This window comes from Tamandua tetradactyla, chromosome X, assembly GCF_023851605.1.
Source record: "Tamandua tetradactyla isolate mTamTet1 chromosome X, mTamTet1.pri, whole genome shotgun sequence".
NCBI classification, from domain to species: domain Eukaryota; kingdom Metazoa; phylum Chordata; class Mammalia; order Pilosa; family Myrmecophagidae; genus Tamandua; species Tamandua tetradactyla.
In genome coordinates, this window is record NC_135353.1 from 43,208,519 (window position 1) to 43,227,168 (window position 18,650).

The window sequence follows — 18,650 nt, forward strand, 5'->3', positions numbered from 1 at the left end:
TACTGTGGGAACTCTTGTCACTGAGCTGGAATCCTTAAACACAATGGATCCAGAGTTGGCAGAAACCATGGGGTGACAGGTAACCATCATAAATGAGATGGGCATAGCCACCATAATGGACAGCAGATTCAAAGCAGCATTCAAAATAATCTGACTCACAGAGACTTGTAGTGATGTCTAATAGATCATGGGGTACCTTGAATAAAATAGATGAACAGTCTACTAAATTTTTGTTTGAGCTATATAAGCAGAAGAATTCTAGGTCAAGTGAACAGAAGTCTAACCTGGGTTAAAAAAACAGAGAGTCATGGACCTTTTATCAATTCCAAGACTTGAGACACTTTATAGACCCGGAGCCCCTTGAATGAGTGGAGGGGAGGGAACTCTTTGGGGAGGACCCTTTTCCAATGCCCTAAATTACACATTTAACATTGCCCCTAGCCTTCCCCAAGGAGGCCTACAGACTTTTATCAGGGTGGTTGTGTACCAGGAAAAAGTAAGTGATCAGATATTTCAGGGATTATTAGACACTGACTCTGAAGTGACACTAAGTCCAGGAGACACAAAATATCACTCTAGTCCACCAGTCAGAGTAAGGGCTTATGGAGGTGATGTCAGTGATGGAGTTTTAGCCCAGGTCCTTCCCACAGTGGGCCCACTGTGTCCCTGGACCCATTCTGTGTTCATTTACCCTGTTTTAGAATGCATAATTAGAATCGACATACTCAGCCACTGACAGAATCCCCACATTGGTTCTTTCTCACTCATGAAGTAAGGGCTATTTTGGTAAGAAAGACCAAGTAGAAGCCACTAGAACTGCCCCTACCTAGTGAAACAGTGAATCAGAAGCAATAGTGAATTCCTGGAGGAAGCTATTAGTGGCACTCTTAAGGATTTCGTGTATGCAAGGGTGGTGAGTCCCAGCAAAACCCCATTCAACTTTCCTATTTAGCCTATGCAGAAAACAGATAGGTCTTGGAGGATGACAGTGGATTATCATAAACTTAACCAATTGCAGTTGCTGTGCCAGATGTGTATCATTGCTTGAGCAAATCAATACATCACCTGGTGTGCTGGTTTAGAAGGATGTATGTACCTTAGAAAAGCCATGTTTTAATATTAATCCCATTTTGTAAAGGCAGCCATCTGTTATAATCCCTATTCAGTACTATATATTTGCAATTATAATCAGATCATCTCCCTGGAGATGTGATTTGATAAAAAGTGGTTGTTAAACTGGATTAGGTGGAGGCATGTCTCCACCCATTTGGGTGGGTCTTGATTAGTTTTCTGGAATCCTATAAAAGAGGGAACATTTTGGATAAAGAGAGATTTCTGAGAGAGCAGAGAATGACATAGCCACGAGAAGCAGAGTCTAGCAGCCAGTGACCTTTGGAAATGAAGAAGGAAAACACCTCCCAGGGAGCTTCATGAAATAGGAAGCCAGGAGAAAAACCTAGCAGATGATGCTGTGTTTGCCACTGCCTTTCCAGATGAGTGAGAAACCCTGACGGTGTTCTCCATATGCCTTCTCACTTGAGAGAGAAACCCTGAACTTCATCAGCCTTCTTGAACCAAGTTATCTTTCCCTGGATACCTTAGATTGGACATTTCTATAGACTTATTTTTATTGGGACATGTTCTTGGCCTTAGAACTGTAAACTAGCAACTTGTTAAATTCCACCTTTTAAAAGCCATTCTGTTTCTGGTATATTGCATTCTGGCAGCTAGCAAACTAGAACACTTGGTATATCTGGTATACAGCTATTGATTTGGCAAATGCTTTTTCTCAATGGCTGCCAGAAAGGACCACCAGAAACAGTTTGCAATCAACAGGCAAGGCCAGCAGTAAACCTTCCCTGTCTTGCCTCAGAAGAATAGCATCTATCCAGCCCTATGTCACAATCTTGTCTGCAGGGACCTTGATCATTCTTCCCACCCACAAGACATTGCAGTGTTCCATTATATTGATGATATCATGCTGATTTGACCTAGTATGCAAGAAGTAGCAACTACTCTAGAATTATTGGTAAGACATTTGTGTGTCAGGGAATGGAAGATAAATCCAACAAAAATACAGGGGCCTTCCACCTCGGTGAAATTTTTAGGTGTCCAGTTGTGTGGGGCATGTGAAGATATCCCTTCTAAGATGAAGGACAAACTATTTCATCTGGATGCTCATATGAACAAAAAGATGCAAAAAGCCTGGTTATCCTCTGGATTTTTGAGACAATATATTTCTCATTTGGGCATCCAACTCTGGGCCATTTACCAAGTGACCAGGAAAGCTGCTAGTTTTGAGTGGGAAATGGAACAAGAGGAGGTTCTGGGACAAGTCCAGGCTGCTGTGCAAGCTCTTCTGCCACTTGGGCCATATTATCCAGCAGACCCAAGGGTGCTGGAAGTGTCAGTGGAAAATAGGGATGCTGTCTGGAGCCTTTTGCAGGCCCCTATTAGAGAATCACAATGCAGAACTTTAGGATTTTGGAGTGAAGCCATGCTATTTGCTACAGATAACTACTCTCCTTTTGAGTAACATTTTTTAGCTTGCTTCTAGGCCTTAGTTGAGACTGAACACTTAACCATGGTCCACCAAGTTACCATGAGACCTGAGTTGCCTATTATGAGCTCGGTGCTTTCTGACCCAACAAGCCATAAAGTTGGGTTGTACAACAGCACTCTGTCATAAAATGGAAATGGTATATTAGAGAAAGGGCTCAAGCAGATCCTAAAGGCACAAGTAAATTACATGAGGAAGTGGCCCAAATGCCCATGACCCCCACTCCTGCCACATTGCCTTCTTTTTCCCAGACCAGAGCTATGGCCTCTTGGGGAATTCCTTACAGTCAGTTGACTGAAGAAGAGAAAAGTTGGGTCTGGTTTCCCGATGATTCTGCATGATATGTAGGGACTACCTGGAAGTAGACAGCTATAGCATTACAACCCCTTTTGGGGATGTACATAAAGGATGGTGGTAAATGGAAATCTTACCAATGGGTGGAACTTCGAGCAGTGCACCTGGTTGTTGATTTTGCTTGGAAGGAGAACTGGCCAGAGGTTCATTTGTATACTGACTCATGGGCTGTTGCTAATGGTTTGACTAGATGGTCAGGGACAGGGGACGAGTATGATGGGTAAATTCATGAGAAAAAGGTCTGGGGAAGAGGTATGTTGATAGACCTTTCTGAGTGGACAAAAACATGATATTTGTGTCCCATGTTAATGCTCACCAGAGGGTGAATTCAGCAGAGAAATTGTTTTAATAATCAAATGGATAGGATGACCCATCCTGTGTACACCAGGCATTCTCTTTCCTCAGCTGCTGCTGCCATTGCCCTATAGATTTATGAACAAAGTTGGCGTGATGGTAGGGATGGAGACTATGCATCCTATAACATGGACTTCCACTCACCAGGCCCAACCTGGCTATGACCACTACTGAGTGCCCAATATGCCAGCAGCAGAGACCCACACTTAGTTCCCAATATGGTACAGTTCCATGAGGTGATCAGCTTGATAAATGGTGGGAGGTTGATTACGTTGGACCACTTCCATCATTAAAGTGGCAATAATTTGTTCTAACTGGAATAGACACATACTCCAGATATGAGTTTGTCTTCTAGCATGTAGTGCTTCTGCCAAAACTACCATCTATGGACTTATGGAATGCCTTAACCACAATCATGGTATTCCACCAAGCATTTCTTCTGATCAAGGAACCCACTTCACACCAAATGAAGTTCAGGAATGGGATTGGAATTCTCTGGTCTTAACATTCTTCCCATCATCCAGAGGCAGCTGAGTTGATAGAATGGTTGAATGGCCTTTTGAGGACCCAATTACATTGCCAACTAGATGGCAATACCTTGCAGTGCTGGAGACAGGTTCTCCAGGAGTCTTCTTATGCTATGCTCTGTATCTGTAGCCACTCTATGGTGTGGTTTCTACCATAGCCAGGATTCACATGTCCAGGAGTCAAGGGGTGAAAATAGGAGTGGCACTACTCACTATCACCACTAGTGATCCATTAGGAAAATTTTTACCTCCTGTTCCTGAAACCTTAAGCTCTGCTGGTCTATAGGTCTTAGTTTCAATAGGAGGAATTCTCTTACTAGAAGACACGATAATGATTCCTTTGAACTGTAATTTAAGAGTACCAGCTGACTACTTTGGGCTTCTCATGCCACTGAATCGACAGTCATGAAAGGGGATTACTCTTCTGTTGGTGGTTATTGATCCTGACTGTCAAGTGAAAATAAGACTGCTACTACACAATGGAGGTAAAGAAGATGATTTCTGGAATACAGGAGATCCCCTAGGGCATCTCTTGGTACTACCATGCCCTGTGATTAGTTAATGAAAACTGCAACAACCCAATCCAGGCAGGACTACAAATTGCCCATAAAATTCAGAAATGAAGGTCTGGGTTGACCCACAAGGCAAGGAAACGCAGCCAGCTGAAGTGATTTCTGGGTGTAAAGGCAACAGGAATGGGTACTAGAAGAAGGTAGTGATAAATTCTACTACAACCGTGTGATCAGTTACAGAATGAAGGACTGTGATTTTATGAATATTTCCTCCCTGTTTTGTCATGGATGTACTTGCATTTGTTCATAAGCAAATATCTTGTTTTCCTTGTATCATATGATGAAAGTTGTATTGGTCATGTTATAGTTTTTAAGTTATAGAATATGAATTTAAACTTGAATGTTATATAAAGACTCGCATCCTATTCTGGAGAGATGTAGTGCATTTCTTGTTGAACACAGGACAGTTGAGTATTGTTAGATAAAACATATGTCTGTTATTGTGTTCCATTTGGACATTAAGCATGTCTCAAAGTGATGTGTACAGCTGCCAAATTGACAAGGGGTGAACTGTGATGTTTAGGTTCTGATGTCAACTTGGCCAAGTTATTATGTGCACTTGTCTGGTCAGAGAAGCACTGGCTTGACCATTGCTGAAAGGATATTTCATGGCTGGTTGATAAACTGGAAAGCTGGTGTATTAAATCATCAGTCAGTTGATTGCAACTGTAGCTAATTAAAATACATCTGCAATCAAGTGTCCCCCCAAAGCAAGATAATCCAATCACTTGAAGAATTTTAAGGGAAGAGAGAAACCTTTTTACTACTTCTTCATCCAGCAAGCCTTTCCTGTGCCATTCATCTAGACCCTTCATCAGAGCTGCTGGCTTCACAGCCTGCCCTATGGAATTTGAACACTTCCATTACCATGGTTGCATGATATACCCTTATGTATCTCATATTTATGTTTATCTCCCATTCGTTCTGTTTCTCTGGAGAACACTGACTAATACAAGGCAGAAGACAGGAGGAATTTAAAGAGTGTTAGCAGTTTGGCTTCCTTAATTTCTTGGCCTCCAGAGTATGCACACACACACATTTATCTTTAAGCATTTTCAATAGAGCTCTCCTAAGAATTTCTACTTGTTAATTTGGTATTACCATCTGGAGTTGGTTATATATAGATAGATAGTTCATCATGTCTATATGAGAGAGAGAGAGAGAGATGGAGAGAGAGACAAAGCTTATAGCATCATTTAGAATATTTAGCAATGAGTCAGGCACTAAAACAGAAATGTGAAATTTACCAGTTTAAACCATAATTTTGTACCTTTTCTGTTAATTTTTATTCTCATACAAAGTCATGATAATTGAACATATGGGATTTGATTATATTTTGCTTCTCTTTTACAGTATAAACCCAATTGTAATATAGTCTTATATTTAAGGGATCCATTTTCTGGCCATCATTCCCCAAATTCTAGTTTATATTGGAGCCAGGCTATGTTATAGAAGAATATCATCTTTTCTTCATTGATGTATAACCAAACATAGACCAATTACTCAAAGTACATTTCAGAAGAATGCAATTAGATGCAGTATTAACATTTCCCATGGTTATAAGTTTTAGTGTGATACCACATGATTTCACAGAATTATAATCCAGTAAATTTGAAAAATAAGAAACTTGGAATGTGAGCACTTCCGTGAATAATTCTTATAAGACTTAGGGCCTCTACCTGGTAACCAGAAAGGTTTGACTAGGGTGGCACTCCAATCTGCAATTTTAATCAATAGCAGAACTCAAAGTGGGACTCTACCTCACTATCAGAACCAAAGTGGGACTGTAATCCACAACCAGAACCTACATTTAACAGCCCTCAGAACAAGAGTAGGCACAATTAATAAGTAACTCATCCACAATATGTCTGTTCTCAGAACTGTTTCTTTCCTCATAAAAGCAGGAAGCACTAAAGGGCTTGGAGTGCTGGGTGGAGCAGAGGGGAACCCAATGATTAAGCCTCTAGACAAAACTAGTCTAAGTGGCTACTTAGGTTCAGCAAGGGTAGGGGCCTGCACCCCCCTCAGGTATCCTGAGACCAGAATGTCCCTTTGTGGTTGCCAAATTGTTCCCAAACAAGGGTCCACTGTCCAGCACATACAGAAGTTAGTGCCATGACATCAGGATTTTGATTTTTAATGAAAGTTTGACTGGCATTGAGAAGGAGTTGAGCTGTGATTCCTGTCTCTATGCTGGTTGACCTTGCATTAAAGCTCTTTTCCCAAATCCTGATGTCATGTCATTGATTTTTGTGCCTGTTGGGCAGCAAGCATTTGCTTAAAAACAGTAGTAAAGGGCATCATTGAACTATTGTTTTCTCTATCTTACTACTATCTAGTCAGCATTTTCTCATGTGATTATTTTTGAAAATATGTTTTTAATACTAGTGTATTTGTGCATCACAATTTATTTAGTTATTTCTCTACTGTTTAATATTAAACTAGTATCTGTGTTTTGGCATTATACAATTTACAAGGCTCATATTTTACACATGACTAATTATTTCCCTAGGATGGTGTCCTTAGAAGTACAATTCATGGCCAAAAAATAAAATTTGCTATTGAAACATTTTAAATTAAAAAGTAATTATGTGGTCTCCAGTGTCTTGGAGCAGCTAGAAAAGAAAATGTAAACTCATGGAACTGTGACCTAAAGCAACCTTTAAAATCTGTTATATAACTACCTGTTAAAATGTACTTGGAAATTTATTTTTTTGCATGTATATTATATTTTGCAATAAAAAGCATTAAAACGGAATCTAAAAAGGTAATTATGATTTTAAATTATAAAATTAAAAAAGCTAGGTACTTAAAAACAGAGAAGTGTATAAAATAAAAATGTGATTACTGTTATCCTTAAAGATCATCATTTTAATCAGTCATGTCTATTTTAGATAAACAATTCTAAAGCTTTTTATTATTGTTAGTTGCAATCCATAAAGGTCATCCATTTTAAAATACAGCTAGCAGTTCATAAAGGTAGTGATCTCATTGCATACTCATCAACTTCAAGTATATTTGTTTATTAATATTTTTTCAGCATTTGATAACAATTTGATTTTTAAATGTGTTTTATATATTAATAATATTGTTTATATATGCATATAAACAAATATTTGCATACATATAAATATATATGAAGGTATAAACAAATATTTCCCCAATTTGTAATTAAATTTTTGAAGAATTTTTAATTATATAGAATTTGTACATTTTATGTAGTCACATTATCAGTCTTTTCCTTTATGATTTACTTCTAGCTTTTATATTTAAAAGGGCTTCCCTTATTTTGCAAGCAGTCACCTAAATTCTCTTACAATCATTTGAAATTAAAAAAAATTTGTAATTTTAATTATATATTTCAAGGCTAAGAAAAGTATATACATTTAATATAACAAACACCTATGAACAAACACTCAGACTAAGAGATGCTAATATTTTGACATTTTTACTTAAGATTCTTTTAAAAAAAAATAGCTGCAGCTATGTTTAAAGCCCCACCTCCACCCCGTTCTTCTCCCTGACACTGCTGATATTGATGTATATAATTGTCTTGCATGTGTTTATACTTTCTACAATATTTGTAACCATAAATACTGCAAAGTATGGCTTGTGTATTTCAAAGTTTTACCTAAATAGAATCCTTTTGCAACTACCTTTTGTCACTCAACATCATTTTTAGGATTTATTCAAAGAAATGACTGTAGATCTAATTTATACCTTTTTACAACTGTATCATTTACAATTGTATAAATTTGGAATTCTCTTTGTGAATTATCTATTCACATCAGTTATACATTTTTGTTGCATAATTTGCCTTTATTATAATAGAGCTTTTGGAATTCTTTAGATATTCTTGACACAAATCAATTTGCAATATACTTGTAGCAAATAACACTTCTACAACTGTGACTTGTCTTTTTGTCTATAGTATTTTGTGACATACACAGCTTTTAATTTTAATCTAGTCATATCATCAACTGTTCCATTTTTTGTTTGTATTATTTTGTGTCTTGTTCAAAAAATATTTTCCATGCTTTAAATACTTTAAAGATGGTATTTAAAAATTTAAGTCTTTTATCCACATAGAATAGTTTCTGTGTACAGGGAAGTAGGATTTTTTTTTTTTGCTTTTAAAAAGGGGAATTTAGTAAGTTGCTAGTTTACAGTTCTAAGGCTGAGAAAATGTCCAAGTTAAAGCAAGTCCATAGAAATGTCCCATCAAAGTCATCCAGGGGAAGATACCTTGGTTCAAGGAGGCCAATGAAGTTCAGGGTCTCTCCCTCTCTCAAGTGAGAAGGCAGATGGCAAACACAATCAGGGTTTCTCTCTCATTCTGGAAAGGCACATAGTAAACACGGTGTCATCTGCTAGCTTCTTCTGGCTTCCTGTTTCATGAAGCTCCCCAGGAGGCATTTTCCTTCTTCATCTCCAAAGGTCGCTGGCTGGCGGACTCTGCTTCTCGTGGGTATGTCGTTCTGCTTTTACTCTCTCTGAATCTCCTTTCTCCAAAATGTTTCTTCTTTTATAGGACTTTAGAAACTAATCAAGACCCACCCAAATGGATGAAGACATGTCGTCACATAATCCAGTTTAACAACCACTTTTTTTTATTTTTTAAATACCAAAAAACACCAAGCAAACGCAAACATTCGTAACTTTTGATATATAATCAGTAATTCACGATATCATCACATAGTTGCATATCCATCATTATTGAAGTAGGATTTTAAGTGTCTTTTAATAAATCAATAGCAAATTGTCACAGCACCCTTTATTGAATGGTACGTCCTTCCTACACTGAGTAGTAATGCTACCTCTATCTTAATCAAGTTGTCATGAATCTTTTTGTAGGCATTCTATTCTCTGCCATTGTTTTATTTGTTCATCTGCAACTCAATAACCACTGTGCTGATTACTATAGCTTTAGAATGAATCTTGGTTTCTGGTATGGCAAATTCCCATTTATTATTATTTCTTGATATTGTCGATTATTTTTTAACTTTTATTGGTTCCAGTGAATTTCAGGGTCAGCTTGTCTATTTCTATGAAAAATCATTTCAGACCTTTCATTGGAATTCCATCAAATATATTATTACCTGAGGAACAATTGTGACCTCTAAAAGATTTTCTCCCAATTCACAAACATGGTACAATTGTATTTCTATAGGTTGTATTTTATAACATTGTCATATGAAAATATTGCCAATTCTAGAGCTTTATGTTCATTCCATGGATCTTTAGCTTATTTTCCTTGTCTTTTTGTTCCAAGTATGACTAGTATATACTTAACAGAGCCCCAATAGTGATCTGTTTTATTTGCTAAAGTTGCCAAAATGCAATGTAACAGAAATGGATTGGTTTTACAATGGAGATTTATTAATTTACAAGCTTATATCTCTAAAGCTATGAAAATGCCCAAATCAAGGTATCAATAGTTGATCCTTTCCCCCTGAAGACTAGCTACTGGCAATCCTCAATGCACAAGGCCAAGTCTGCCTGCCTCCCCTTATCCCAGGTTTTGGTTATTTTGGCTTCAGTGGCTTCCTCTCTCTGCTTCTCTGACTTTTCTTGAACAGCTTTTCTGGCTTTTTTCCTGAGCTTCTGTGACTTTCTTCTCTTATAAAGGACTCCATAAATAGATTAAGACCCATCGGGGACACACCTCACCTGAAATAATATAAACAGAAGTTCTTTTCCCAGCCCATACACTTCCCTCCCACACACAAAAAATCAACAAATGGTGTTGCAGTAACAGGATAGTCACATGGAAGAAGAATGAAATGTGACCCCACCACAGACACACATGCACACAAAAAGAAAAAGTTTCCACCCACAACAGGTTTACACCCACAATAATGGTGGATTAGCTTCAAAAACATATCTTCTGGCATACTTACAGCTTCAATCCATCACATGGTGATTCAGGTTGTTTTCTCAACTTTAGTGGGAATACTGTCTTTTGAATAAATATCCTTGATTATAATGTCTGCTGTTGTTTTGGGGATGATAGATTTTATCAGTTTAAGATCCCATATAATTATAGTTTGCTAAAAGTCATTATTGTTTCAATCATGAGAGGGCTTTGGATATTCTAAAAGAATTATCTATTGAAGTGAGTATTTGATTTTTCACCATTTTATCCGATAAAATAGTGATTTATATTAATAGATTTTCTAATACTAAAATGTCTTTGCATTGCTGGATTATAACAAACATTGTCATCATAAATATTTTTTGTTGTGTGTTCTATGTGATCATACATTTTAGATGCATGTGTAATTTGGTTTACTAATATTTTATTTAGTATTTTTGCATCTATATTATAAATTAGGTTAAACTATGTTTTTTATTATGTACTGCCCTTGTTAGGATTTTATGTCTTTTATATTTGCCTAAAAAATTGCCTGGTGAGTTTTAGTTATTTAGTTATTAACTAGTTCAGTGATTTCCAGACGCACATTAGGAATTCTTGAGGAGTTTGTTATAGAAACAAAATTCTGGGATTCTTCACCAAATTACTAAATGGAGATCTCTGGAGGTAGATCCAAACATCAACATATTAAAATGTTCCCCAGGCAATTATAATGTGAAGCAGGTTTGAAAATCACCGCTTTAGAAAAATTTGAATATGAAAATATTTATTTGTTCTATGAAGGTGTAATTTAGAAAATATTTGTTCTGTGAAATTTAAGTAGAAATTGTCTGTAAAATTATCCAGACCTAGTGATTTTAAGAGTAGATTTTAATACTATTACTTAATTTTATTATTGGAAATTATAAATATATTCAAGGTTTTCATTACATTTTAAGACTGGGTAATTTTCTCTTAGAAAATACATTTCTTATATTTTCAAATTTATTGTCATATAGGTGGTCATGGTATTTAACCATGGCTCATTATTCTTTAATTAGAAAATATTTAGTTTTACATAAAAATCATGCATGAAATATAGAGTTCCCATATATGCCACTGTTATTAACATGTCACTTTAATGTGGTATGTTTCTTACAATTGATGAACGGATGTTAATTAGAATTGTACTGTTAATTAGAATCCATAATTTACATTAGTGTTCATTTTCCCTGCTTGTATTGTATATTTCAATGTCTTTTTAAAATACTTTGTTCTAGTAACATATAAGCTACCTCAAATTTCCCCTTTTCACCACACTCAGATATATAATTAAGTGCTCTTAGTTACACTCATAATGCTGTGCTATCACGACCACCATCTATTACCAAAGCATTTCCAACTCTCCAAATAAAAACTCTGTATAATTTAGACATTAATTTCCCATTCCCTATCCCTACCCCAAACCCCCAGGAACCTATATTCAGCATTCTGACTCTATGAATTTGCATATTCTAGTTATTTCATAACAGTGAGATCATAAAATATTTGTGCTTTTGTATCTGTCTTATTTCACTCAACATGATGTCTTCAAGGTTCAACCATGTCACATCTATCAAAAGTTCATTCCTTTTTACAGGTAATAATATTCTGTTGTATGTATATACCATATATTCTTTAGCCTTTCATTGATTGATGGGCACTTGGTTTCCTTCCCTGTCTTGGAAATTTGGAATAATACTTCTATGAACATCAACATGCAAGAACTTGTTCAAGTCTCTGCTTTCAATTTCTTTGGGTATATACTTAAAAATAAGATTACAGGGACATATTATAATTCTATACTTGATGAGTATAGAACTGTCTTCCACAGATGATGCAATATTTTACATTTCCACCAATAATGATAAGTGTTCCTATTTCTCTATATCTCTGCTACACTTGTAATTTTCCATTTTTTAATAGCAGCCATTGTAGTTGGTGTGAAATTGTATCTCATTGTAGTTTTGGTTTTCATTTCCCTAATTGCTAATGATGTTGAACATCTTTTCATTTGCTCTTTGGCCATCTATATATATTCTTCGGAGAAATGTCTATTCAATCCTTGTGCCCATTCATTAATTTTGTTGTTTGTCCTTTTGGTGTTGAGTTGAGAGATTTCCTTGTATCTTCCAGATATTCAACCCTTTTAGGATATGTGGTTGCCCCATATTTTCTCCCATTCCATACTTTGTATTTTCACTTTCTTGATAATAATGTTTGATGTCCTAATGCTTTTTTTATTTTGATGAGATGCCAATTTTGTATCTTTTCTTTTCTTGCTCATGCTTGGGTTATAAATGCTAAGAAAACATTGCCTAACAAAAGATCCTAAAGATGACTCCTTATGTTTTATTCTAAGAGTTCTATAGTTCTGATTGTTGTATTTAGGACGATGTTACCTGTGTTTTGGATGTTGTATGATGAGATCACATTTCATTATTTTTCCATTTATGTATCCCATTATTGCAGTACCATTTGTCGAATTTTTGTTTGTTTTTTTTGGGGGGGAGGGGGGCATGGACAAAGATTTGAACCTGGACCTCTTGCAAGGCAAATGAGAATTCTATCACTGAACCACCCTTGCCATTGTTACCTCTTGAGGTGAGTTTTGTATATGATGTGAGGTAAGGGTCCACTTTCATTCTTTGGCATAAATACATCTAGTTTTCCCAGCATCATTTATTGAAGAGATTATTCTTTCCTATTGAGAGGACTTGACATCCTGTCAAAAATCAGTTGGCCATAAATGAAAGGGTTTATTTCTGAACTCTCAATTCCATTCAATTGTTATATACATCTGACCTTGTGCCAGTACCATGCTGTTTTGATTAGTTAGGATTTTAGATATTTAAAGATCAGGAAGTGTGAGTCTCCAATACTGATCTTTCTGAATATAGCTTTGTCAATCTGGGCCCCTTTACAATAGCAGATAAATTTGATGATTGGCTTTTTCACTTCTGCAAAGAATACTTGTAATTTTTATTGGGATTGCATTGAAACTGTAAATAATTGTGGGTAGAGTTGATCTCTGTGGAGACCCAGGGCTTGAGCTCCCCCTCCACGTTGAGAGTAAGCTTCTCCTTATTCTTTACAGTACTTACAGAACTCCTCAAGGAGAAAATAACGTATTGATGGGATCACAAACCACTTATTTTTTAAAGTACTGAAACTCTTCTCCTCTGATTACTGTTGATAACAAATTTCCAAACCCATTTGTCATGAGACCCTGCTGAAACTCTTTTCTCATACCCTATGGAATGTCTTTGTCCTAAATCCATATAAATAGCCCTCTTGCTCTCCCACCTTTATGGGGCATAGATTTCATATTTTCCAAATGGCCACAACTGGGAAAGATCTTTTCCTCTTCATAAGTCCTAATTCATGTCTAATTCTGTGCCAGAAGTGTTTTCTGGTCTTGGTGATGCATTAACATGAGAACTTCAAGAGCTTGATTGAAACAATTGATGAGCTACCCACCATGGTGGGCAAGAGTCCTGGGACAAAAAACTACATGGGGTAAATCACAAATTGGCCTATATCATCTATGTGGGGAGGTGTGACTGCTCTTTTCAATGAAAGGGGACCACTGAAAAAGTATGACAATGCCCTGAAATCTCCAGCAACAGACAGCAGGACAACTAAATATTAACAAAAAATGAACAACAAATGCCAAAGGGTGGTGGTTACAGCCTGGCCTACTTTAGGAGCCTTACCTAAGGCCACGGAGGCAAAACAGGTGGAAAGAGCAACAGCCTGCCGTCTAAAGGAGGAATTAAAAGTAGAGCTATTCACCTTGCCCTGGTGGAAATTAAGGGCTCTGACTGATTGCCTGAACCTAGTGGACAGTCAGGGAATCTGACATGAAGATAATCCCAATTCAAAGGCCATAATTTGCCTCGGGCTCAAATCCAGAGGATGTCAGCACTTCGGAATAGAACCACAATGTGTGGGACCTTATAGACTTCTCAGAAGAGGGAGGGGAGGAGGAATGGGAGGTGAAAGATGATTAAAAGCCCCAACATTTGTGCCCCATAATACAACAGAAATAGAAGGTGTTATAAGATCATCCTCCTGGGGTTGAGCTTTTCCAACCCCCAGTACAGAAATTGAATATTACAATGAAAGATTATACCACTGCCAAACTGGGTGTTTTAGGGCAGCAGTATAGTAAAAAAACTAGGGCATCCCTACCTAATTGACTTCTGAGGTTATGGAACACCAGAGCAAAGGGTATTGCTTTCTGGAGGGGAGATGAGTAAATTGACATCTAATACAACCCACCTTTCTCTGAAAATGCTCGTATGCTACCTCAGCTGATGTAAAAAAAAAATTGTCTCCTTATCAGTATCACTAATTGAATGGTATAAAGCTGCATGGCCTGATGAAAGGGATGTACTGTACAATACCACCAAAATATGGAGGAGCTACAAGACATTTTAAGGGGGCTGGGAATGAAACATGTCATTTATGCTGCAGGAATGAAAGACATGGTATTGCACACTGCCTCCAACCATTATAATGGGCTTCTTGTGTCTATCTTTAATGTGTTAGTAGGACAGCCAATTTCTCTTGCTGCACAGGCTGTAGTCAACCTCATAGTGTCAGAGAAGTTACAGAAAAAGGGTATAGGGAGTAAGATAAATAGAAAAAGCTCTTTGTGAGCATGACAGCCCTAATTTGGTATCCTACAAGAAGATGTGGGCAGATCTCTTTGCTGCACAGAGATAGAGGCTATAGATAAGTAATCTGCCGTCCTGGTAAAGCTATAAGGCAAATTGCCTAAGGACTAAAGATTTACTAAAATCAGCTTCCAAGCCCCCAAGAGAGAAAATAAATCAGAAAATAAACCACTATTCATAGGCCAAGTCTGGGAACACTCAACTCCTCCAGAAGAGGCATGGAAAGTCACTTTCCTTCTTCTATAGGAGGAAGGTTGAGATTCCAAGGTGTTAACAATAGCTGGGGACCTTTAGGACCAGAGGCCACATGTAGAATTAATTATCTACTGCTTCTCAACTAACCAGCAGCAATATTAGTTAGCACTAGTAGATATAGGAGTCATTTATGGGAATGTAGCCCAACTTCACATGCCAGTACTGGTTATGGATTGCTATAGGGGGAATGATCCAGGCAATGTGGCAGAGTCTAACTTTAAAAATTAGGAGATTGCACCCCCCAAGTGTGTACATTATATGTTTCCCCTATACCAGAATACTTTGTAGGAATTGAACTTCTATAAAGTGCCACACTGCAGACCTCTATAAGAAAATTCTGCCTCCAGTGTAGAGTGATTAAAGTAGTACTGAGAGGACAAGCTAAATTGTCCCATGTAAAAGTAACTCCACCTCAGAGGTTCATTGTTACAAAACAATATAAACTTTTGGGAGAGCACCAAGAAATCTCAGCCACTATCAAATACTTGAAGTGAGTGGGAATAATAATACCAACACATAGCATTTTCAATAGCCCTGTAATTGAGTATGAAAGCCTAATGTAAGGTGGCATATGATAGTAAATTATCAAGAGTTAAACAAAGTAACATCGACATTGCATCCCACAGTCCCAAACATTGCTGGTTTATTACAAGAGATTAGTACCCAATTGTGTCATTATCATTTTGTATTGGATCTTGCTAGTATTTTCTTTAGTATCTCCCTAGAAAAATCAAGCCAAACTGCATTCACTTTCTCTTAAGAAGGCCAACAATGGACTTTTACTGTGCTTCCCCAAGGCTATATACATAGCCAAACAATCTGCCATGGTCTCATGGCAAAGGATTTGGCTAAGTGGAAAAGCCCCACAAGTATAACTCTCCTTCACTATATTGATGATGTCATGATAGCCAGTAAATCTCTTTCAGAATTAGAAGAAGCATCAGGCTCACTGCTATCTCACCTTGAGAATTGGGAATGGGCAGTAAATCATGACAAACTGCAAGGGCCTGGTTGCTCTCTCAAATTCTTTGGTAGTTTCATGATCAGTGTGCCGGTTTGAAACTGTTGAGTACCCCTGTAAATCCATGTTCTTTCTTTGTGATTCAATATTATAAAGTGGAAATTTTGATTGGATTGTTTCCATGGAGATGTGACAAACCAAGTTGTGGGTGTGACCTTTTGATTAGATTACTTCCATGGTGATTGGCACACCCAATTTTGGGTGTAAACTTTTGATTAGATGGAGATATGACTTCACTCATTCAAGTGGGTCTGATTAGATTACTGGAGTTCTTTAAAAAAGGAAACATTTTTGAGAAAGCTCAGAGTTGACAGGGATGCTAAGAGTGCCAACAGAGAGAGCAGACACCTAGACACATAGTTTTGGAGATGCAGAACCTGGAGAATGGTGCCATGTGCCTTCCCATGAGATGCTAAGCAAGCCAGAATCCAGAGTTGTGTCCCAGAGGAGCTAAGTGAAGGCCCACAGATGCTTAGAGAGGAAATAACTAACATCAGAAGCTGGAAGCATCAGAACTATTAACAAGGTACAGCAGATGCCAGTCATGTGACTTCCCATGTGACAGAAATTGGCCTTTCTGAATCAAAGTGTTTTTGCATGGATGTCTTAGTTTTGACATTTTAATGGCCTTATTAATTTTATAAATTCCTTTTTAAAAGCTGTTCCATTTCTGATATGTTGCATTCAGGCAACATTTTGCAAATTAAAAGTTGGGTAAGACAAAATCTATAGCTTCTGCTGTAATTGAGAAGGTGAAATGTTTCCCCGTGCCACAAATGCTGAAATAAGTATGGCTTTCTTCCTTTCTTTCTTTGAGTATTGGAGATTTCTTGTTCCTCACTTAGTCAAAGTGTTAAACACTTTGCATGTTTTTAGTAGGAAAGGTCACCCCTTGGAATGGGATACCTCCTAGTAGGCTGATTTTGAAAAAGTATAAAGGGCAATAGCAGAGGCACAAGCACTGTGGGGAATAGATTTCAGTCCTGCCCTGTGAATTGGATGTAGTCAACACTGACATTGGCTTTGGGTAGGATCTGTGGTAGATGCAACATTCTAAGCAAATGCCTTTTGGCTTTTGTTCACAATTATGGAAAGGGGAAGAACTCAGATACTACCCTCTGGAAAAGCAATTGTATGCCACATATACTGTCTTATTACAAGTGGAGGCACTGATGCAAAGACGTTCAGTCATCTTGAAAACAGCCATCCCTACTGAAGGGTGAATGTCAACATAGGTTCTAAGCCACAACTCTTGCAGTGCCCAACTGAGAACGCTGACCACATGGAAAGCCTTGCTGCTTCAAGGCAGTGTTTTCAATACCTGTCCTCTTGGTGTAGAAATGCATGAGATTCTTGGGCCAGTGTCTCTTATAGAAGTTTCAATAGCTAAAGTCACTGCAATGGAAATAGTTGTTGGGATGCCCACTATAGAAGGCACTGACACCATTCCTGAGACTGCTTGTTACACTGATGAATGTGCTAAGTGGAGAACCTCCCACATGGACACCTGTGGAAGTACAATCCACTACTGACAGTATATGGTGGGAGACTGGTGCTATGTAAAGCAGTCATTGGGCTCAGTTATGAGTAGTATGGATGGTAATTGTGCATGAACCAGGTGACACACTGTCTATACCAACAGCTACACTGTTTACAAAGGCCTTATGACCTGGATGGCAATCTGGGAGTGGAACAATGGACATAGTTCAACACCTCCGGAGCAAGAATTCTGGAAAGACATCTGAGATGCCTGCCAATGATGAAAGGTAATATCATGTTCTTGCCCAAAGTCTGAACATCATACCTGGGAATGTGGAAGCAGATGTACTTACACAGGTTTGGAGCAACACACTTGAAACCATGGATGTGGTGGAATGGATTCATTGGAAAAGCAAACACTGAGGGTATCAAGTACTGTGAGTTCTGGTCCAGCAGTTCCAGCTGCCAATCACATGCCAGCAGATAGTGGATATCACAAGAGAGTGCCCTTCTTGTTCCCTGTTTTGGCCACATAGGCTACCACAGAAGATGGAATACATCAGCCTGTCACAAATCCTAGTAACCTGGTGTCAAGTAGATTACATAGGTTCCCTTCTGCTCTTGGAGAAGGTAAGGTACACTTTTAATGTCATGGACAGGGCTACAAGATTGCTGTTAGCTTTCATAGTGGGGAAGGCTAACCAACAGGCCACAATCTGATGTTGGAAAAAGTGAGAGTTCTGTATTGGGTGCTTACATAAACAGATGTGATTGGGGGACCACTTTAACTGGAAAAATAACCCAACTCTTGTGTAAAGATCAGGACATCCTGTGGACATTCCATTTGCACTACAAACCCACAGGTGCAGGTCTTATTGAATGAGTTAATGGCCTGTAAAAGGAACTGCTAGAATGAACAAAAATTATGAATAAAAAATAGGCAAATAAGAGGG